At 46.3% G+C, this 25,415-nt stretch overlaps 1 protein-coding gene across 1 annotated transcript in view; it reads right to left on the bottom strand.

Moving 5' to 3' along the window:
* Positions 1-19,795, bottom strand: part of LOC106608317 (protein-tyrosine kinase 2-beta) — a 90,551-nt gene extending 70,756 nt beyond the window's left edge. The window contains exon 1 of the mRNA XM_045721173.1: positions 19,621-19,795. The gene's annotated coding sequence lies outside the window, so the exon portion shown is untranslated. The remainder of the gene's footprint in view (positions 1-19,620) is intronic.
* Between the last annotated feature and the right edge of the window lie 5,620 nt (positions 19,796-25,415).

Raw genomic sequence — 25,415 nt, 5'->3', positions numbered from 1 at the left:
ACTCCAGTATCCCTGTCTCCTTCCCCCTATACATATCTACCTCCATCACTCCAGTATCCCTGTCCCCTTCCCCCTATACATATCTACCTCCATCACTCCAGTATCCCTGTCTCCTTCCCCTATACATATCTACCTCCATCACTCCAGTATCCCTGTCTCCTTCCCCCTATACATATCTACCTCCATCACTCCAGTATCCCTGTCTCCTTCCCCCTATACATATCTATCTCCATCACTCCAGTATCCCTGTCCCCTTCCCCCTATACATATCTACCTCCATCACTCCAGTATCCCTGTCTCCTTCCCCCTATACATATCTACCTCCATCACTCCAGTATCCCTGTCTCCTTACCCCTATACATATCTACTTCCATCACTCCAGTATCCCTGCACATTGTTAATATGGTACTGTAACTGACCCTGTATAGAGTCACCTTACCCCTATACATATCTACCTCCATCACTCCAGTATCCCTGCACATTGTTAATATGGTACTGTAACTGACCCTGTATATAGTCACCTTACCCCTATACATATCTACCTCCATCACTCCAGTATCCCTGTCCCCTATACATATCTACCTCCATCACTCCAGTATCCCTGTCCCCTTCCCCCTATACATATCTACCTCCATCACTCCAGTATCCCTGCACATTGTTAATATGGCACTGTAACTGACCCTGTATATAGTCACCTTTCCCCTATACATATCTACCTCCATCACTCCAGTATCCCTGCACATTGTTAATATGGTACTGTAACTGACCCTGTATATAGTCACCTCACCCTATACATATCTACCTCCATCACTCCAGTATCCCTGCACATTGTTAATATGGTACTGGAACTGACCCTGTATAGAGTCACCTTACCCCTATACATATCTACCTCCATCACTCCAGTATCCCTGTCCCCTATAAATATCTACCTCCATCACGCCAGTATCCCTGTCTCCTTCCCCCTATACATATCTACCTCCATCACTCCAGTATCCCTGTCTCCTATACATATCTACCTCCATCACGCCAGTATCCCTGTCTCCTTCCCCCTATACATATCTACCTCCATCACTCCAGTATCCCTGTCCCCTTCCCCCTATACATATCTACCTCCATCACTCCAGTATCCCTGTCTCCTTCCCCTATACATATCTACCTCCATCACTCCAGTATCCCTGTCTCCTTACCCCTATACATATCTACCTCCATCACTCCAGTATCCCTGTCCCCTTCCCCCTATACATATCTACCTCCATCACTCCAGTATCCCTGCACATTGTTAATATGGTACTGGAACTGACCCTGTATAGAGTCACCTTACCCCTATACATATCTACCTCCATCACTCCAGTATCCCTGTACATTGTTAATATGGTACTGGAACTGACCCTGTATATAGTCACCTTACACCTATACATATCTACCTCCATCACTCCAGTATCACTGCACATTGTTAATATGGCACTGTAACTGACCCTGTATAGAGTCACCTTACCCCTATACATATCTACCTCCATCACTCCAGTATCCCTGTCCCCTTCCCCCTATACATATCTACCTCCATCACTCCAGTATCCCTGTCCCCTTCCCCCTATACATATCTACCTCCATCACTCCAGTATCCCTGCGCATTGTTAATATGGTACTGTAACTGACCCTGTATATAGTCACCTTACACCTATACATATCTACCTCCATCACTCCAGTATCCCTGCACATTGTTAATATGGTACTGTAACTGACCCTGTATAGAGTCTCCTTCCCCCTATACATATCTACCTCCATCACTCCAGTATCCCTGCACATTGTTAATATGGCACTGTAACTGACCCTGTATAGAGTCACCTTACCCCTATACATATCTACCTCCATCACTCCAGTATCCCTGCACATTGTTAATATGGTACTGGAACTGACCCTGTATAGAGTCACCTTACACCTATACATATCTACCTCCATCACTCCAGTATCCCTGTCTCCTTCCTCCTATACATATCTACCTCCATCACTCCAGTATCCCTGTCTCCTTACCCCTATACATATCTACCTCCATCACTCCAGTATCCCTGCACATTGTTAATATGGCACTGTAACTGACCCTGTATATAGTCACCTTACTCTATACATATCTACCTCCATCACTCCAGTATCCCTGTCTCCTTACCCCTATACATATCTACCTCCATCACTCCAGTATCCCTGTCTCCTTACCCCTATACATATCTACCTCCATCACTCCAGTATCCCTGTCTCCTTACCCCTATACATATCTACCTCCATCACTCCAGTATCCCTGCACATTGTTAATATGGTACTGTAACTGACCCTGTATATAGTCACCTTACACCTATACATATCTACCTCCATCACTCCAGTATCCCTGTCTCCTTCCCCCTATACATATCTACCTCCATCACTCCAGTATCCCTGTCCCCTTCCCCCTATACATATCTACCTCCATCACTCCAGTATCCCTGTCCCCTTCCCCCTATACATATCTACCTCCATCACTCCAGTATCCCTGCACATTGTTAATATGGTACTGTAACTGACCCTGTATATAGTCACCTTACCCCTATACATATCTACCTCCAACACTCCAGTATCCCTGCACATTGTTAATATGGCACTGTAACTGACCCTGTATATAGTCACCTTACACCTATACATATCTACCTCCATCACTCCAGTATCCCTGCACATTGTTAATATGGTACTGGAACTGACCCTGTATAGAGTCACCTTACCCCTATACATATCTACCTCCATCACTCCAGTATCCCTGTCTCCTTCCCCCTATACATATCTACCTCCATCACTCCAGTATCCCTGTCTCCTTCCCCCTATACATATCTACCTCCATCACTCCAGTATCCCTGCACATTGTTAATATGGTACTGGAACTGACCCTGTATATAGTCACCTTCCCCCTATACATATCTACCTCCATCACTCCAGTATCCCTGCACATTGTTAATATGGTACTGGAACTGACCCTGTATATAGTCACCTTCCCCCTATACATATCTACCTCCATCACTCCAGTATCCCTGCACATTGTTAATATGGCACTGTAACTGACCCTGTATATAGTCACCTTACCCCTATACATATCTACCTCCATCACTCCAGTATCCCTGTCCCCTTCCCCCTATACATATCTACCTCCATCACTCCAGTATCCCTGCACATTGTTAATATGGTACTGTAAATGACCCTGTATATAGTCTCCTTCCCCCTATACATATCTACCTCCATCACTCCAGTATCCCTGCACATTGTTAATATGGTACTGGAACTGACCCTGTATATAGTCACCTTACCCCTATACATATCTACCTCCATCACTCCAGTATCCCTGCACATTGTTAATATGGTACTGTAACTGACCCTGTATATAGTCACCTTACCCCTATACATATCTACCTCCATCACTCCAGTATCCCTGCACATTGTTAATATGGTACTGTAACTGACCCTGTATATAGTCACCTTCCCCCTATACATATCTACCTCCATCACTCCAGTATCCCTGTCCCCTATACATATCTACCTCCATCACGCCAGTATCCCTGTCTCCTTCCCCCTATACATATCTACCTCCATCACGCCAGTATCCCTGTCCACTTCCCCCTATACATATCTACCTCCATCACTCCAGTATCCCTGTCTCCTTCCCCCTATACATATCTACCTCCATCACTCCAGTATCCCTGTCTCCTTCCCCCTATACATATCTACCTCCATCACTCCAGTATCCCTGTCTCCTATACATATCTACCTCCATCACTCCAGTATCCCTGCACATTGTTAATATGGCACTGTAACTGACCCTGTATAGAGTCACCTTACACCTATACATATCTACCTCCATCACTCCAGTATCCCTGCACATTGTTAATATGGCACTGTAACTGACCCTGTATATAGTCACCTTACCCCTATACATATCTACCTCCATCACTCCAGTATCCCTGTCTCCTTCCCCCTATACATATCTACCTCCATCACTCCAGTATCCCCGTCTCCTATACATATCTACCTCCATCACTCCAGTATCCCTGCACATTGTTAATATGGTACTGTAACTGACCCTGTATAGAGTCACCTTACCCCTATACATATCTACCTCCATCACTCCAGTATCCCTGTCCCCTTCCCCCTATACATATCTACCTCCATCACTCCAGTATCCCTGCACATTGTTAATATGGTACTGTAACTGACCCTGTATAGAGTCTCCTTCCCCCTATACATATCTACCTCCATCACTCCAGTATCCCTGCACATTGTTAATATGGCACTGTAACTGACCCTGTATAGAGTCTCCTTACCCCTATACATATCTACCTCCATCACTCCAGTATCCCTGCACATTGTTAATATGGTACTGTAACTGACCCTGTATATAGTCACCTTACCCCTATACATATCTACCTCCATCACTCCAGTATCCCTGTCCCCTTCCCCCTATACATATCTACCTCCATCACGCCAGTATCACTGCACATTGTTAATATGGTACTGTAACTGACCCTGTATATAGTCACCTTACCCCTATACATATCTACCTCCATCACTCCAGTATCCCTGTCTCCTTCCCCCTATACATATCTACCTCCATCACTCCAGTATCCCTGTCCCCTTCCCCCTATACATATCTACCTCCATCACTCCAGTATCCCTGCACATTGTTAATATGGTACTGGAACTGACCCTGTAGATAGTATGCTTACCCCTATACATATCTACCTCCATCACTCCAGTATCCCTGTCCCCTTCCCCCTATACATATCTACCTCCATCACGCCAGTATCACTGCACATTGTTAATATGGTACTGTAACTGACCCTGTATATAGTCTCCTTCCCCCTATACATATCTACCTCCATCACTCCAGTATCCCCGTCTCCTTCCCCCTATACATATCTACCTCCATCACTCCAGTATCCCTGTCTCCTTCCCCCTATACATATCTACCTCCATCACTCCAGTATCCCTGTCCCCTTCCCCCTATACATATCTACCTCCATCACTCCAGTATTCCTGTCCCCTTCCCCCTATACATATCTACCTCCTTCACTCCAGTATCCCTGTCTCCTTCCCCCTATACATATCTACCTCCATCACTCCAGTATCCCTGCACATTGTTAATATGGTACTGGAACTGACCCTGTATAGAGTCACCTTACCCCTATACATATCTACCTCCATCACTCCAGTATCCCTGCACATTGTTAATATGGTACTGTAACTGACCCTGTATATAGTCACCTTACCCCTATACATATCTACCTCCATCACTCCAGTATCCCTGCACATTGTTAATATGGTACTGTAACTGACCCTGTATATAGTCACCTTACCCCTATACATATCTACCTCCATCACTCCAGTATCCCTGTCTCCTTCCCCCTATACATATCTACCTCCATCACTCCAGTATCCCTGCACATTGTTAATATGGTACTGGAACTGACCCTGTATATAGTCACCTTACCCCTATACATATCTACCTCCATCACTCCAGTATCCCTGTCTCCTTCCCCCTATACATATCTACCTCCATCACTCCAGTATCCCTGCACATTGTTAATATGGTACTGTAACTGACCCTGTATAGAGTCACCTTACCCCTATACATATCTACCTCCATCACTCCAGTATCCCTGTCCCCTTCCCCCTATACATATCTACCTCCATCACTCCAGTATCCCTGCACATTGTTAATATGGCACTGTAACTGACCCTGTATAGAGTCTCCTTACCCCTATACATATCTACCTCCATCACTCCAGTATCCCTGCACATTGTTAATATGGTACTGTAACTGACCCTGTATATAGTCACCTTACCCCTATACATATCTACCTCCATCACTCCAGTATCCCTGTCTCCTTCCCCCTATACATATCTACCTCCATCACTCCAGTATCCCTGTCCCCTTCCCCCTATACATATCTACCTCCATCACTCCAGTATCCCTGTCCCCTTCCCCCTATACATATCTACCTCCATCACTCCAGTATCCCTGTCCCCTTCCCCCTATACATATCTACCTCCATCACTCCAGTATCCCTGTCTCCTTCCCCCTATACATATCTACCTCCATCACTCCAGTATCCCTGCACATTGTTAGTATGGTACTGTAACTGACCCTGTATATAGTCACCTTACCCCTATACATATCTACCTCCATCACTCCAGTATCCCTGTCTCCTTCCCCCTATACATACCTACCTCCATCACTCCAGTATCCCTGCACATTGTTAATATGGTACTGTAACTGACCCTGTATATAGTCTCCTTCCCCCTATACATATCTACCTCCATCACTCCAGTATCCCTGTCCCCTTCCCCCTATACATATCTACCTCCATCACTCCAGTATCCCTGCACATTGTTAATATGGTACTGTAACTGACCCTGTATATAGTCACCTTACCCCTATACATATCTACCTCCATCACTCCAGTATCCCTGTCTCCTTCCCCCCATACATATCTACCTCCATCACTCCAGTATCCCTGTCCCCTTCCCCCTATACATATCTACCTCCATCACTCCAGTATCCCTGTCCCCTTCCCCCTATACATATCTACCTCCATCACTCCAGTATCCCTGCACATTGTTAATATGGCACTGTAACTGACCCTGTATATAGTCACCTTACCCCTATACATATCTACCTCCATCACTCCAGTATCCCTGCACATTGTTAATATGGTACTGTAACTGACCCTGTATATAGTCACCTCACCCCTATACATATCTACCTCCATCACTCCAGTATCCCTGCACATTGTTAATATGGTACTGTAACTGACCCTGTATATAGTCACCTCACCCTATACATATCTACCTCCATCACTCCAGTATCCCTGTCCCCTATACATATCTACCTCCATCACTCCAGTATCCCTGTCCCCTTCCCCCTATACATATCTACCTCCATCACTCCAGTATCCCTGCACATTGTTAATATGGTACTGGAACTGACCCTGTATATAGTCACCTTACACCTATACATATCTACCTCCATCACTCCAGTATCCCTGTCCCCTATACATATCTACCTCCATCACTCCAGTATCCCTGTCCCCTATACATATCTACCTCCATCACTCCAGTATCCCTGTCCCCTATACATATCTACCTCCATCACTCCAGTATCCCTGTCCCCTTCCCCCTATACATATCTACCTCCATCACTCCAGTATCCCTGTCTCCTTCCCCCTATACATATCTACCTCCATCACTCCAGTATCCCTGTCCCCTTCCCCCTATACATATCTACCTCCATCACTCCAGTATCCCTGCACATTGTTAATATGGTACTGTAACTGACCCTCTATACAGCTTCTAACTTTCTCGTGTTCTTCTTTCTTATTCATATTTCTTGTGTTTTTATTCTACCTTGTTATTTTTAGTGCTACATTGATAATGATTACTACATTGTTGGGAAAAGAGAGTAGATTATTGTTGTACACTCTAAGGAAAAAAGGTGCTAAGTAGAACACAGACTACTTCTGCTTGTCCCCATAGGGGAAACACATTTGGTGCTAGGTAGAAACCTTCTACTTGTCCCCATAGGGGAACCACATTTGGTGCTAGGTAGAAACGTTCTACTTGTCCCCATAGGGGAACCACATTTGGTGCTAGGTAGAAACCTTCTACTTGTCCCCATAGGGGAACCACATTTGGTGCTAGGTAGAAACCTTCTACTTGTCCCCATAGGGGAACCACATTTGGTGCTAGGTAGAAACCTTCTACTTGTCCCCATAGGGGAACCACATTTGGTGCTAGGTAGAAACGTTCTACTTGTCCCCATAGGGGAACCACATTTGGTGCTAGGTAGAAACCTTAGCAGAGGGTTTCACCTAGAATGAGAAATGTGCAACAGCATACAACAATAACATACATCAATCAGTGTGTGTGTGTGTGTGTGTGTGTGTGTGTGTGTGTGTGTGTGTGTGTGTGTGTGTGTGTGTGTGTGTGTGTGTGTGTGTGTGTGTGTGTGTGTGTGTGTGTGTGTGTGTGTGTGTGTGTGTGTGTGTGTGTGTGTGTGTGAAACAGAGAGATAGATGAGGATCAGAGGGAGTATGTCTAAGACCACACAGTACACCAGATAGGACAGACTGACCCTGCCTCCCCCGGCACATAGACTATTGCAGAACAGATACAGCAGGCTGAGACAGGGGAGGTTGGGCAACACTGTAGACCTGTCCAAAAGTACTACCGGACAGGGCCAATGAGGAAGGATAAACACCACCCACTATGCCAAAGCACAACCCCCACACCACTCAACCAAAATCCACAGACCACTAACATACTACCTTGATAAAAGGTTGCATATGGCCCAGGAATATGTTCCCCACTACACTAGCCCTAAAGGGGAGCAAAACCGGAATATGTTCCCCACTACACTAGCCCTAAGGGGAGCAAAACCGGAATATGTTCCCCACTACACTAGCCCTAAGGGGAGCAAAACCGGAATATGTTCCCCACTACACTAGCCCTAAGGGGAGCAAAACCGGAATATGTTCCCCACTACACTAGCCCTAAGGGGAGCAAAACCGGAATATGTTCCCCACTACACTAGCCCTAAGGGGAGCAAAACCGGAATATGTTCCCCACTACACTAGCCCTAAGGGGAGCAAAACCGGAATATGTTCCCCACTACACTAGCCCTAAGGGGAGCAAAACCGGAATATGTTCCCCACTACACTAGCCCTAAGGGGAGCAAAACCGGAATATGTTCCCCACTACACTAGCCCTAAGGGGAGCAAAACCGGAATATGTTCCCCACTACACTAGCCCTAAGGGGAGCAAAACCGGAATATGTTCCCCACTACACTAGCCCTAAGGGGAGCAAAACCGGAATATGTTCCCCACTACACTAGCCCTAAGGGGAGCAAAACCGGAATATGTTCCCCACTACACTAGCCCTAAGGGGAGCAAAACCGGAATATGTTCCCCACTACACTAGCCCTAAGGGGAGCAAAACCGGAATATGTTCCCCACTACACTAGCCCTAAGGGGGAGCAAAACCGGAATATGTTCCCCACTACACTAGCCCTAAGGGGAGCAAAACCGGAATATGTTCCCCACTACACTAGCCCTAAGGGGAGCAAAACCGGAATATGTTCCCCACTACACTAGCCCTAAGGGGAGCAAAACCGGAATATGTTCCCCACTACACTAGCCCTAAGGGGAGCAAAACCGGAATATGTTCCCCACTACACTAGCCCTAAGGGGAGCAAAACCGGAATATGTTCCCCACTACACTAGCCCTAAGGGGAGCAAAACCGGAATATGTTCCCCACTACACTAGCCCTAAGGGGAGCAAAACCGGAATATGTTCCCCACTACACTAGCCCTAAGGGGAGCAAAACCGGAATATGTTCCCCACTACACTAGCCCTAAGGGGAGCAAAACCGGAATATGTTCCCCACTACACTAGCCCTAAAGGGAGCAAAACCGGAATATGTTCCCCACTACACTAGCCCTAAGGGGAGCAAAACCGGAATATGTTCCCCACTACACTAGCCCTAAGGGGAGCAAAACCGGAATATGTTCCCCACTACACTAGCCCTAAGGGGAGCAAAACCGGAATATGTTCCCCACTACACTAGCCCTAAGGGGAGCAAAACCGGAATATGTTCCCCACTACACTAGCCCTAAGGGGAGCAAAACCGGAATATGTTCCCCACTACACTAGCCCTAAGGGGAGCAAAACCGGAATATGTTCCCCACTACACTAGCCCTAAGGGGGAATATGTTCCCCACTACACTAGCCCTAAGGGGAGCAAAACCGGAATATGTTCCCCACTACACTAGCCCTAAGGGGGAATATGTTCCCCACTACACTAGCCCTAAGGGGGAGCAAAACCGGAATATGTTCCCCCACTACACTAGCCCTAAGGGGGAATATGTTCCCCACTACACTAGCCCTAAGGGGGAATATGTTCCCCACTACACTAGCCCTAAGGGGAGCAAAACCGGAATATGTTCCCCACTACACTAGCCCTAAGGGGGAATATGTTCCCCACTACACTAGCCCTAAGGGGGAATATGTTCCCCACTACACTAGCCCTAAAGGGGAGCAAAACCGGAATATGTTCCCCACTACACTAGCCCTAAAGGGGAATATGTTCCCCCACTACACTAGCCCTAAGGGGGAATATGTTCCCCACTACACTAGCCCTAAGGGGGAATATGTTCCCCACTACACTAGCCCTAAGGGGGAATATGTTCCCCACTACACTAGCCCTAAAGGGGAATATGTTCCCCACTACACTAGCCCTAAGGGGGAATATGTTCCCCACTACACTAGCCCTAAAGGGGAATATGTTCCCCACTACACTAGCCCTAAAGGGGAATATGTTCCCCACTACACTAGCCCTAAGGGGGAATATGTTCCCCACTACACTAGCCCTAAGGGGGAATATGTTCCCCACTACACTAGCCCTAAAGGGGAGCAAAACCGGAATATGTTCCCCACTACACTAGCCCCTAAAGGGGAATATGTTCCCCACTACACTAGCCCTAAGGGGGAATATGTTCCCCACTACACTAGCCCTAAGGGGGAATATGTTCCCCACTACACTAGCCCTAAGGGGGAATATGTTCCCCACTACACTAGCCCTAAAGGGGAATATGTTCCCCACTACACTAGCCCTAAGGGGGAATATGTTCCCCACTACACTAGCCCCTAAGGGGGAATATGTTCCCCACTACACTAGCCCTAAAGGGGAATATGTTCCCCACTACACTAGCCCTAAGGGGGAATATGTTCCCCACTACACTAGCCCCTAAGGGGGAATATGTTCCCCACTACACTAGCCCTAAAGGGGGAATATGTTCCCCACTACACTAGCCCTAAGGGGGAATATGTTCCCCACTACACTAGCCCTAAAGGGGAATATGTTCCCCACTACACTAGCCCTAAAGGGGAATATGTTCCCCACTACACTAGCCCTAAAGGGGAATATGTTCCCCACTACACTAGCCCTAAGGGGGAATATGTTCCCCACTACACTAGCCCTAAGGGGGAATATGTTCCCCACTACACTAGCCCTAAGGGGGAATATGTTCCCCACTACACTAGCCCTAAAGGGGAATATGTTCCCCACTACACTAGCCCTAAAGGGGAATATGTTCCCCACTACACTAGCCCTAAGGGGGAATATGTTCCCCACTACACTAGCCCTAAGGGGGAATATGTTCCCCACTACACTAGCCCTAAGGGGGAATATGTTCCCCACTACACTAGCCCTAAGGGGGAATATGTTCCCCACTACACTAGCCCTAAAGGGGGAATATGTTCCCCACTACACTAGCCCTAAGGGGGAATATGTTCCCCACTACACTAGCCCTAAGGGGGAATATGTTCCCCACTACACTAGCCCTAAAGGGGAATATGTTCCCCACTACACTAGCCCTAAGGGGGAATATGTTCCCCACTACACTAGCCCCTAAGGGGGAATATGTTCCCCACTACACTAGCCCTAAGGGGGAATATGTTCCCCACTACACTAGCCCTAAGGGGGAATATGTTCCCCACTACACTAGCCCTAAGGGGGAATATGTTCCCCACTACACTAGCCCTAAAGGGGAATATGTTCCCCACTACACTAGCCCCTAAAGGGGAATATGTTCCCCACTACACTAGCCCTAAGGGGGAATATGTTCCCCACTACACTAGCCCTAAGGGGGAATATGTTCCCCACTACACTAGCCCTAAAGGGGAGCAAAACCAGAATATGTTCCCCACTACACTAGCCCTAAAGGGGAATATGTTCCCCACTACACTAGCCCTAAGGGGGAATATGTTCCCCACTACACTAGCCCTAAGGGGGAATATGTTCCCCACTACACTAGCCCCTAAGGGGGAATATGTTCCCCACTACACTAGCCCTAAAGGGGAATATGTTCCCCACTACACTAGCCCTAAGGGGGAATATGTTCCCCACTACACTAGCCCTAAGGGGGAATATGTTCCCCACTACACTAGCCCTAAGGGGGAATATGTTCCCCACTACACTAGCCCTAAAGGGGAATATGTTCCCCACTACACTAGCCCTAAGGGGAATATGTTCCCCACTACACTAGCCCTAAAGGGGAATATGTTCCCCACTACACTAGCCCTAAGGGGGAATATGTTCCCCACTACACTAGCCCTAAGGGGGAATATGTTCCCCACTACACTAGCCCTAAAGGGGAATATGTTCCCCACTACACTAGCCCTAAAGGGGAATATGTTCCCCACTACACTAGCCCTAAAGGGGAATATGTTCCCCACTACACTAGCCCTAAGGGGGAATATGTTCCCCACTACACTAGCCCTAAAGGGGGAATATGTTCCCCACTACACTAGCCCTAAAGGGGAATATGTTCCCCACTACACTAGCCCTAAAGGGGAATATGTTCCCCACTACACTAGCCCTAAGGGGGAATATGTTCCCCACTACACTAGCCCTAAGGGGGAATATGTTCCCCACTACACTAGCCCTAAAGGGGAGCAAAACCGGAATATGTTCCCCACTACACTAGCCCTAAAGGGGAATATGTTCCCCACTACACTAGCCCTAAGGGGGAATATGTTCCCCACTACACTAGCCCTAAGGGGGAATATGTTCCCCACTACACTAGCCCTAAGGGGGAATATGTTCCCCACTACACTAGCCCTAAAGGGGAATATGTTCCCCACTACACTAGCCCTAAGGGGGAATATGTTCCCCACTACACTAGCCCTAAGGGGGAATATGTTCCCCACTACACTAGCCCTAAAGGGGAATATGTTCCCCACTACACTAGCCCTAAGGGGGAATATGTTCCCCACTACACTAGCCCTAAGGGGGAATATGTTCCCCACTACACTAGCCCTAAGGGGGAATATGTTCCCCACTACACTAGCCCTAAGGGGGAATATGTTCCCCACTACACTAGCCCTAAAGGGGAATATGTTCCCCACTACACTAGCCCTAAAGGGGAATATGTTCCCCACTACACTAGCCCTAAAGGGGAATATGTTCCCCACTACACTAGCCCTAAGGGGGGAATATGTTCCCCACTACACTAGCCCTAAGGGGGAATATGTTCCCCACTACACTAGCCCTAAGGGGGAATATGTTCCCCACTACACTAGCCCTAAAGGGGAATATGTTCCCCACTACACTAGCCCTAAGGGGGGAATATGTTCCCCACTACACTAGCCCTAAGGGGGAATATGTTCCCCACTACACTAGCCCTAAGGGGGAATATGTTCCCCACTACACTAGCCCCTAAGGGGGAATATGTTCCCCACTACACTAGCCCTAAGGGGGAATATGTTCCCCACTACACTAGCCCTAAGGGGGAATATGTTCCCCACTACACTAGCCCCTAAGGGGGAATATGTTCCCCACTACACTAGCCCTAAAGGGGAATATGTTCCCCACTACACTAGCCCTAAGGGGGAATATGTTCCCCACTACACTAGCCCTAAGGGGAATATGTTCCCCACTACACTAGCCCTAAGGGGGGAATATGTTCCCCACTACACTAGCCCTAAGGGGGAATATGTTCCCCACTACACTAGCCCTAAGGGGGAATATGTTCCCCACTACACTAGCCCTAAAGGGGAATATGTTCCCCACTACACTAGCCCTAAAGGGGAATATGTTCCCCACTACACTAGCCCTAAGGGGGAATATGTTCCCCACTACACTAGCCCTAAGGGGGAATATGTTCCCCACTACACTAGCCCTAAAGGGGAGCAAAACCAGAATATGTTCCCCACTACACTAGCCCTAAAGGGGAATATGTTCCCCACTACACTAGCCCTAAGGGGGAATATGTTCCCCACTACACTAGCCCTAAGGGGGAATATGTTCCCCACTACACTAGCCCTAAAGGGGGAATATGTTCCCCACTACACTAGCCCTAAAGGGGAATATGTTCCCCACTACACTAGCCCTAAGGGGGAATATGTTCCCCACTACACTAGCCCTAAGGGGGAATATGTTCCCCACTACACTAGCCCTAAGGGGGAATATGTTCCCCACTACACTAGCCCCAAAAGGGGAATATGTTCCCCACTACACTAGCCCCTAAAGGGGAATATGTTCCCCACTACACTAGCCCTAAAGGGGAATATGTTCCCCACTACACTAGCCCTAAGGGGGGAATATGTTCCCCCACTACACTAGCCCTAAGGGGGAATATGTTCCCCACTACACTAGCCCTAAGGGGGAATATGTTCCCCACTACACTAGCCCTAAAGGGGAATATGTTCCCCACTACACTAGCCCTAAAGGGGAATATGTTCCCCACTACACTAGCCCTAAGGGGGAATATGTTCCCCACTACACTAGCCCTAAGGGGGAATATGTTCCCCACTACACTAGCCCCTAAGGGGGAATATGTTCCCCACTACACTAGCCCCTAAGGGGGAATATGTTCCCCACTACACTAGCCCTAAGGGGAATATGTTCCCCACTACACTAGCCCTAAGGGGGAATATGTTCCCCACTACACTAGCCCTAAGGGGGAATATGTTCCCCACTACACTAGCCCTAAAGGGGAATATGTTCCCCACTACACTAGCCCTAAGGGGGAATATGTTCCCCACTACACTAGCCCTAAGGGGGAATATGTTCCCCCACTACACTAGCCCTAAGGGGGAATATGTTCCCCACTACACTAGCCCTAAGGGGGAATATGTTCCCCACTACACTAGCCCTAAGGGGGAATATGTTCCCCACTACACTAGCCCTAAAGGGGAATATGTTCCCCACTACACTAGCCCTAAAGGGGAATATGTTCCCCACTACACTAGCCCTAAGGGGGAATATGTTCCCCACTACACTAGCCCTAAGGGGGGAATATGTTCCCCACTACACTAGCCCCAAAAGGGGAGCAAAACCAGAATATGTTCCCCACTACACTAGCCCTAAAGGGGAATATGTTCCCCACTACACTAGCCCTAAGGGGGAATATGTTCCCCACTACACTAGCCCTAAGGGGGAATATGTTCCCCACTACACTAGCCCTAAGGGGGAATATGTTCCCCACTACACTAGCCCTAAAGGGGGAATATGTTCCCCACTACACTAGCCCTAAGGGGGAATATGTTCCCCACTACACTAGCCCTAAGGGGGAATATGTTCCCCACTACACTAGCCCTAAGGGGGAATATGTTCCCCACTACACTAGCCCTAAAGGGGAATATGTTCCCCACTACACTAGCCCTAAGGGGGAATATGTTCCCCACTACACTAGCCCTAAGGGGGAATATGTTCCCCACTACACTAGCCCTAAGGGGGAATATGTTCCCCACTACACTAGCCCTAAGGGGGAATATGTTCCCCACTACACTAGCCCTAAAGGGGAATATGTTCCCCACTACACTAGCCCTAAAGGGGAATATGTTCCCCACTACACTAGCCCTAAGGGGGAATATGTTCCCCACTACACTAGCCCTAAGGGGGAATATGTTCCCCACTACACTAGCCCTAAGGGGGAATATGTTCCCCACTACACTAGCCCTAAGGGGAATATGTTCCCCACTACACTAGCCCTAAAGGGGAATATGTTCCCCACTACACTAGCCCTAAAGGGGAATATGTTCCCCACTACACTAGCCCTAAGGGGGAATATGTTCCCCACTACACTAGCCCTAAGGGGGAATATGTTCCCCACTACACTAGCCCTAAGGGGGGAATATGTTCCCCACTACACTAGCCCTAAGGGGGAATATGTTCCCCACTACACTAGCCCTAAGGGGGAATATGTTCCCCACTACACTAGCCCTAAGGGGGAATATGTTCCCCACTACACTAGCCCTAAGGGGGAATATGTTCCCCACTACACTAGCCCTAAGGGGGAATATGTTCCCCACTACACTAGCCCTAAGGGGGAATATGTTCCCCACTACACTAGCCCTAAGGGGGAATATGTTCCCCACTACACTAGCCCTAAGGGGGAATATGTTCCCCACTACACTAGCCCTAAGGGGGAATATGTTCCCCACTACACTAGCCCTAAGGGGGAATATGTTCCCCACTACACTAGCCCTAAGGGGGAATATGTTCCCCACTACACTAGCCCTAAGGGGGAATATGTTCCCCACTACACTAGCCCTAAAGGGGGAATATGTTCCCCACTACACTAGCCCTAAGGGGGAATATGTTCCCCACTACACTAGCCCTAAGGGGGAATATGTTCCCCACTACACTAGCCCTAAGGGGGAATATGTTCCCCACTACACTAGCCCTAAGGGGGAATATGTTCCCCACTACACTAGCCCTAAGGGGGAATATGTTCCCCACTACACTAGCCCTAAGGGGGAATATGTTCCCCACTACACTAGCCCTAAGGGGGAATATGTTCCCCACTACACTAGCCCTAAGGGGGAATATGTTCCCCACTACACTAGCCCTAAGGGGGAATATGTTCCCCACTACACTAGCCCTAAAGGGGGAATATGTTCCCCACTACACTAGCCCTAAGGGGGAATATGTTCCCCACTACACTAGCCCTAAGGGGGAATATGTTCCCCACTACACTAGCCCTAAGGGGGAATATGTTCCCCACTACACTAGCCCTAAGGGGGAATATGTTCCCCACTACACTAGCCCTAAAGGGAGCAAAACCGGAATATGTTCCCCACTACACTAGCCCTAAAGGGGAGCAAAACCGGACAGGAAGTCCCAAGGGAGTCGAGTATAGTGAACAAAGCCTGGCATAGGGAGGAACCACTCTTGCCGTCTCTGACTGCCAGAGACTCGGCCTCCTTAATAGGGTCAGAGAATCCCAGGAGTGAGTGGGGAACCGGCCAAGCAGAGACAGCAAGAGTGGTTCCTCTTGCCAATGCCTTGCCGTTCACCTAACGCACCCCTGAGCCATAGGACCTAATGAAGAGATGGGTCTTCAGCAAAGACTTAAAAGTTAGAAACCGAGTCTGTTTATCTCACATGGAACGGCAAGACTATTCCATAAAAGAGGAGATATATAGGAGAAAGTCCTGCCTCCAGCTGTTTCCTTTGAAATTCTAGGGACAATAAGGAGGCCTGCGTCTTGTGACCGTAGCGTACACATAGGTACATAATGTACGGCAGGAACAAATCAGAGAGTTAAGTTGGAGCAAGTACATGTAATGCTTTGTAGCTTAACAAAAAACTTGAAAATCAGCCCTAGCCTTAACAGGAAGCCAGAGGTTAGCACTGGAGTAATATTGTAAAAAAAAATGTTTGATTCTAGTCAAAACATCTAACAAGAAATGGGAGACTGGGGGGGCCTAAATGGAGGGTAACATAGGTGCTGTCTGAAGAGATGGTTATAAATATTCAAATGGATGTTTGAGGAGTTTCAGAAGAGTCCAGCTGAGCTGAAGGCACTGAAGACAAGGTCCCCAATGGCCAGGAGTCTGGTCTTAGTGGTTATAAGGACGCTGGAGTCAGATGAGTAGAGTGAGTGACAGGGAATTTCGATGTGCAAGCATGTCAGAACGGTAAGAAAGAGCCAAGACATGGAGAGATGTGTAGCTGAGCAGTGGAGTTGGTGGAGAGTAGATGTGATGGTTTCCCTGGTTTTACGTGTGGATGTAGGGAAGTTTTTCACTTTCCGGTGAAATAAAGCATCCAAGGATAGATCGAACAACGATGGTCATTCAAAGGTTTTAAATTATTCAGACAACGTGGACAATGAGAAGTAGCATACAGCCTGTACTGCAACAGTCCGCAGCCTTACTTCATACCATAACATCAGATAAGGACCCAGAGTAGAGAGAACACTATCTTTTCCCTCACCCCCCCCCCCTGCCAGCCCATCAGAATGCCTGCAAACAGATTGAGCCATAAAGGTAAGATAACACCAAAATGGTGTTCAGCGTGACCACTGAAGCTACAGAATTCTGAACATATTGAAGAAGGTTGACAGAGAGGCTATAGAGATGAATGTTGCACTTTGACAAATTATTTAACACAATACTATTCAGAACTTCGCAGAGCAGAAAGTTTTATTGTTGTGTGAACCTGAGGAAGTCAGAGAGTTGGGCTCTAATATTTTCCTTTATGGGTGTGCAATGTGTATACCTGACTTGTGAACAATACAAAGTTGGTTTTACGGTGACTAGGTTATGTGATCAAGGACCTATTGGAATTCTAAGTCAAACGTTTAACAAATAAATTCAAGTAAAAGATAATGTAACAATATTTCAGAAAATCAACATTGGTTCGAGGAGTCTAGGTCACATGGTCAAGGAGAAATTTTATTGTAAGTGCTTTTTTATCAATAAAATAATTTGTATTAAATGGAATCTTTTGATGAGAAAACTAAAGCATGTGAAACATGCCTTTCTATATAAGGAATAACAGACAGTTGAAATTAGGTTGTTAAGTCATGTGGTTGGAGAGCTGTTGAAATTTGACATTTTCAAATATTTATATAAAATTGTGTAAGCACTTTATAGGAAAACCATGTGTGATGTGTGTCCCTAACCTGTGAACAATACAATGTTGGTTTATGCTGCGTAGGTCACATGGCCAAGGAGTTATTGAAATAAGTATTTTTCTTTAAATAAATATATATATGTTAAAACTTTTGGTATCATTTTATGAGAAAACCAAAGGGTGTGCAACTTGCCTCTCTATGTAAAAAATAATGGACAGTTGAAATGAGGTTGCTAAGTCACTTGGTGTATAAGAGCTATTGGATTTTGAATATTGTGATCATGCACTTTGTTGACGGTCCCTAACTAGTTGCATTGACTTTGAGCCGGCTGCCTACACGGTTGCCTTGTGATTATGAAGCTCGGGTCGGACTCGGGAAAATAAGACCTGTGCAATGTTGTACACCTTTTTTCCTTCATAAAGAGCCTAACCTGAGGTATATAGCTAAAACCGTTCCTGAGCAATAGAAGTTTGAAGTTCCGAATGTCTGACCAATATCGAATCTCAAACCAACTTTACCGCGGTAATCCACCTCACTTGTCAAAACCAGAGCCAAAACACAGATAGATAAACCCTGTATTACTTGCCAATTCTACAAGAGAGTCAGTATAGCAATAACACTTGTTTTAGAGTAGGTAGGGTTGCATACTGCAGCGTCATACACGCAGGCGCTGGAAGTACTTGCCACAATTTCACCTGCACAGACTTGCAGTAATCATTGAGAATCTTCCAACTGAACTCAGGTACCAAATGCAATGGAAGAAATACCACACATTGTGAATATGTTGCTCAAGTTCAAATGCTTGAATCCAAAGGTATTTCATATATATCTATAACGGTAAAGGACTCTTAGCATTAAGACGTGTTAATCAATCTGTTACATGAAGCACATGATGTCCTCAGTCTTCATGTTTTGAACATTTCATTTTAGAGACACGACATGACATATTTGAATAAATAAATAAATAATATGACGTTCACGGTATAATTTTACTGACTTCAAACGACTCTTGAACAGTTTCGTTTTGCGTGAACCGTAAACAATAATGAATAACTCGGATCACTTGAAATACCTTGACGCAGCTAACGTCCCGTCCCGTTGAGTCTCCTACACCTGAAGGGTAAGTCTACATTTGACAGTTGTGAAAACACTTCTTACATTGAGTTTTACGAATTTGCCTCTTACCTAATTTGAGAACTTGACACTCCACCAGCATCTGCAAGGAAATGTTGATATTGTATTTCTGCGAGGTAGATGCGCTATAGGCCTAGTCCTTTGGGTATTACCAGGTATTCCCTCGAAGAAAGTGTATGTGGAGCAGGAAGATGTATGCTCAAGCCACTCCCTTGTCGGTAGGATACTTCCTTATTTCTGTGGTATTACAATTTATATTGTGTTTTGTGCAAGTAATAGCTATGTTATAAACTACGTTTGTGAATATATATATATATAGTTTATGCATGCCCACTCTAAGACACTATAGTGTGTAGCCCTATAGGGAATATAAACGTTTTGAACCCAACAAAATAAATACATAAATATTTAGCTGGGTTCAAAACGTTTATATTCTCTATAGGGCTACACACTATAGTGTCTTAGAGTGGGCATGCATAAACTATTCAAAACATAAAGTATAGTGGAATAAATGTGTTTGCCAGAGAAATGGTTATGTATAGTGTTGAAACACTAGATACATTAACTTACATCTAGACGTTCCGCTAGCGGAACACCTGCTCCAATATCCAATGATAGGCGTGGCGCGAATTACAAATTCCTCAAAAAATACAAAAACTTCAATTTTTCAAACATATGACTATTTCACAGCATTTTAAAGATAAGACTCTCCTTTATCTAACCACACTGTCCGATTTCAAAAAGCAAAAGCAAAACATTAGATTATGTCAGCAGAGTACCAAGCCAGAAATAATCAGACACCCATTTTTCAAGCTAGCATATAATGTCACAAAAACCCAGAAGACAGCTAAATGCAGCACTAACCTTTGATGATCTTCATCAGATGACAACCCTAAAACAGAGTACAGAACTCCTCTATGCACTCGATATGTCCGATTTTAAAATAGCTTTTTGGTGAAAGCACATTTTGCAATATTCTAAGTACATAGCCCAGGCATCACGGGCTAGCTATTTAGACACCCGGCAAGTTTAGCACTCACCAATATCAGGTTTACTATTATAAAAGTTTGATTACCTTTTGTTGTCTTCGTCAGAATGCAATCCCAGGACTGCTACTTCAATAACAAATGTTGGTTTGGTCCAAAATAATCCATCGTTATATCCGAATAGCGGCGTTTTGTTCGTGCGTCCCAGACACTATCTGAAATGGTAAATCAGGGATGCGCGCATGGCGCAATTCGTGACCAAAAAAATCTAAATATTCCATTACCGTACTTCGAAGCATGTCAACCGCTGTTTAAAATCCATTTTTATGCCATTTTTCTCGTAAAAAAGCGATAATATTCCGACCGGGAATCTCCTTTTAGCTAAACAGAGGAAAGTAAACAAAGCTTTCGGTCGACGCGGGCACGAGCCTGAGTCTCACAGTACCGTAACCAGCCACTACCCAAACGTGCTACTTTGTTTCAGCCAGAGCCTGCAAAGCCACGATTCAGCTTTTTACCGCCTTCTGAGACCCTATGGCAGCCGTAGGAAGTGTCACGGGACAGCTAAGATCCTCACTCTTCAATAAACAGAGACAAGAAGAACGACACCTTGTCAGACAGGCCACTTCCTGCATGAAACCTTGTCAGGTTTTTGCCTGCCAAATGAGTTCTGTTATACTCACAGACACCATTCAAACAGTTTTAGAAACTTTAGGGTGTTTTCTATCCATATGTAATAAGTATATGCATATTCTAGTTACTGGGTAGGAGTGGTAACCAGATTAAATCGGGTACGTTTTTTATCCAGCCGTGAAAATACTGCCCCCTAGCCATAACAGGTTAACACACGTTACCACGTCTTCTGTAGGCCTACTCAGGTTAGGTTGAATGTCTTTAGGAGGCAGAGTTTTTGCAGATGCAGTATTTTCACAGCGAGGAGTATAGCAATCCACCCTTGGGTCGCCTAATAACTAATAAAGAACACTAAAGGGCGCCATAGTTCTGTTTGTTAGACAGACAGCTGGTTCCTAAACAGGGCCTGTGCTCTTGTCTTTTTTGGGCCACTAAGACTTATTTACATTTTAGTCATTTAGCAGAAGCTCTTATCCAGAGTCACTTACAGGAGCAATTAGGGTTAATTGCCTTGTTCAAAGGCTTATCAAGAGATTTTTCACCTAGTCGGCTAAGGGATTCGAACCAGCGACCTTTCGGTTACTGGCCCAACGCTAGGCTACCTGCCACACTTATGTCACGTTAACGATATGAGAACAAACTAACAAAATCAAGCAATTTTCACACATTTCATGCAATTCTGCTAATTTTCCCATAGGGCAGAGATATTTTTTAAATCAGTTTTCCAGATAATTTCCATAAAATTCTACCCATTTCGCCATGATTTATGCCATGTTAATGTGTTCTGAGTGAAAGTGACTAGCAACATTAATGGGGGCATATACAGAGAGGGGTACATGAGGTGTAGAAGGAACAGCATATACAGAGGGTGGACATGAGGTGTAGAAGGAACAGCATATACAGAGGGTGGACATGAGGTGTAGAAGGAACAGCATATACAGAGGGTGGACATGAGGTATAGAAGGAACAGCATATACAGAGGGTGGACATGAGGTGTAGAAGTAACAGCATATACAGAGGGTGGACATGAGGTGTAGAAGGAACAGCATATACAGAGGGTGGACATGAGGTGTAGAAGGAACAGCATATACAGAGGGTGGACATGAGGTATAGAAGGAACAGCATATACAGAGGGTGGACATGAGGTGTAGAAGTAACAGCATATACAGAGGGTGGACATGAGGTGTAGAAGGAACAGCATATACAGAGGGTGGACATGAGGTGTAGAAGGAACAGCATATACAGAGGGTGGACATGAGGTGTAGAAGGAACAGCATATACAGAGTGTGGACATGAGGTGTAGAAGGAACAGCATATACAGAGGGGGGACATGAGGTGTAGAAGGAACAGCATATACAGAGGGTGGACATGAGGTGTAGAAGGAACAGCATATACAGAGGGGGGACATGAGGTGTAGAAGGAACAGCATATACAGAGGGTGGACATGAGGTGTAGAAGGAACAGCATATACAGAGGGGGTACACGAGGTGTAGAAGTAACAGCATATACAGAGGGGGTACATGAGGTGTAGAAGTAACAGCATATACAGAGGGGAAAACCTTCCCTGTGGCTCAGTTGGTAGAGCATGGTGTGTGCAACACCAGGGTTGTGGGTTTTATTCCCACGGTGGGCCAGTACAAAAAATATGCATGAAATGAAATGCATGCATTCATTACTGTAAGTCGCTCTGGATAAGCGCGTCTGCTAAATGACTAAAATGTAAATGTAAATGTAAAACATCTCAACACAACATGCCGACCTGGTTCGGGGCATAATTTTCAAGTTACTCCACCTCACTCAGCCATCCAAACTCTCGCATACCAGTCACTCCACTCCAGCCAGTATGTTAGGGAGTTCAGAATAGCTAGAGAGAGTGGGCTATGGGGTTGGCATATCTGTGGTTGTATACTAGCCATACCGCTCCAGTCCAGCTAGTAGGCCGCAAGGGAAGGGACATGGCATAACTATGGTTGTGTACTAGACAGTGACAGCTGCTATGGGGGTTCATGTCTGGGGCAGGATCGGGCATGAACAAGCCTCACCCTCCCACCACCCAACCTGAGCCAACAACATTACGCCAACACTCCCACGCACTGACTATATCAACAACACAGTACCACAGTGTCAAAGGCAGGCAGGCATCCACAACAGGTGCCACACCACACACACACACGATAGTCTGACTGGGGCTGTGCCAATGGCAGTATATCTAGCTAATTTATCTGGGCACAGAGGTGGCATGGGTTGCCCTATCCCTTTAAATGATCTACCAACTATCCCTTTAAATTATCTACCAACTATCTCAATGATCTACCGACTATCCCTTTCTAAACCCAAGATGGCATAGCAGTCTCGTCGTGTCCCGTGTATATATTTTTTTCTTTGCATTTTCTTCGCATATATTTCGTAAATATTATATATATAAATATATATATACATTTTTTTATATTTTTTAACCTCAACTCCAACATACTCTCCTGCAACCCGCCTCACCCAATGTGGTATGGATCTGCTATTTTATTATACTGACCAAACCCTTGTATATCAGTATAGGCTGGTTGTGTACTGTGTGATACCAAACCCTTGTATATCAGTATAGGCCTTTCTGATAATTATGCTATTTTCTTTACTTTAGAACCAGAACCCCCAACAGAAGCTAGCCAGCTAACTAGCTACTAGCTAGTAGTCAGTTAGCCACTGCTTGTGGTTATCAGCTAATCTTTAGCCCGGACAACTCCTGCCAGTCTGCACAGCACGATTCAACCCAGAGTTTTCCAGACTCTTTTACCCCACATCTCCGGATTCCTACCGCAATCTCTGAACCTTTTCACCTGGATCATCGCAGCTAGCTGCTATCCGAGTGGCTACTCCTGGCTAACGTCTCTGTCCCGAAGCAAGCACCAATTAGCCTGGAGCTAGCCTATGCTAGGCCCATCTCCCGGCAAGCTGAAGAGGTCCATCAGACACTCCTTGGGCTACAATACCTATTTTGCCAATTGGCCTGGAGCCCTTTTACTGCCGGTACGAAGCCTCGCCGATCCTTCACGACTGGTCTACCGACGTAATCCGCCCGACAGGGTTCTCAACAGGCTCCTCTGTCGCAACGTCCCCTGAATGCCCATCTGCTAGCCTGCTAGCCGCGGCCCGCTAGCTGTCTCGAGCATATCTGACTGTTTGCTGGAGAGGTCCATCAGCCAATTTTCTTGGGCTACAGTGCCTATTTTGCCAATTGGCCTGGATCCTTTTAATTCACAGAGCCCTGCCGAGCTATCACGACTGGTCTGCCGACGTAACCATGATCTTTTTAACCGCCCGAGGGGGCTACAACTGACTCTTCCGTCCCCCTAAGGCCTTTCTCCTAGCCTGCTAGCCGCCGGTCCGCTAGCTGTCTGAATCGCCGTGTCTCCAGCCCGCCTAGCTACTCACTAGACCCCATGATCACTCGGCTATGCATGCCTCTCCCTAATGTCAATATGCCTTGTCCATCGATGTTTTGGTTTGTGATTATTGTCTTATTTCACTGTAGAGCCTCCAGCCCTGCTCAATATGCCTTAGCTAACCCTTTTGTTCCACCTCCCACACATGCGGTGACCTCACCTGGTTTAAATGGTGTCTCTACAGACCATACCTCTCTCATTGTCACTCAATGCCTAGGCTTACCTCCACTCTACTCACATCCTACCATACCCTTGTCTGTACATTATGCCTTCAATCTATTCTTCCGTGCCCAGAAACCTGCTCCTTTTACTCTATGTTCCGAACGCACTAGACGACCAGTTCTTATAGCCTTTAGCCATACCATTATCCTACTCCTCCTCTGGTGATGTAGAGGTTAATCCAGGCCCTGCAGTGCCTAGCTCCACTCCCTTTCCCCAGGTGCTCTCATTTGTTGACTTCTGTAACCGTAAAAGCCTTGGTTTCATGCATGTTAACATTAGAAGCCTCCTCCCTAAGATTGTTTTATTCAATGCTTTAGCACACTCTGCCAACTGGATGTCCTAGCCGTGTCTGAATCCTGGCTTAGGAAGGCCACCAAAAACCCTGAAATTTCCATCCCTAACTATAACATTTCCCGACAAGATAGAACTGGCAAAGGAGCGGAGATACAATCTACTGCAGGGATAGCCTGCAGAGTTCTGTCTTACTATCCAGGTCTGTGCCCAAACAATTTGAGCTTCTACTTTTAAAAATCCACCTTTCCAGAAACCAGTCTCTCACCGTTGCCGC

This window comes from Salmo salar, chromosome ssa06 (assembly GCF_905237065.1).
Source record: "Salmo salar chromosome ssa06, Ssal_v3.1, whole genome shotgun sequence".
In the NCBI taxonomy this organism is placed as follows: Eukaryota; Metazoa; Chordata; class Actinopteri; order Salmoniformes; family Salmonidae; genus Salmo; species Salmo salar.
The sequence above is the reverse complement of the archived record's forward strand: the minus strand, read 5'-3'. Positions and strand labels throughout refer to the sequence as shown.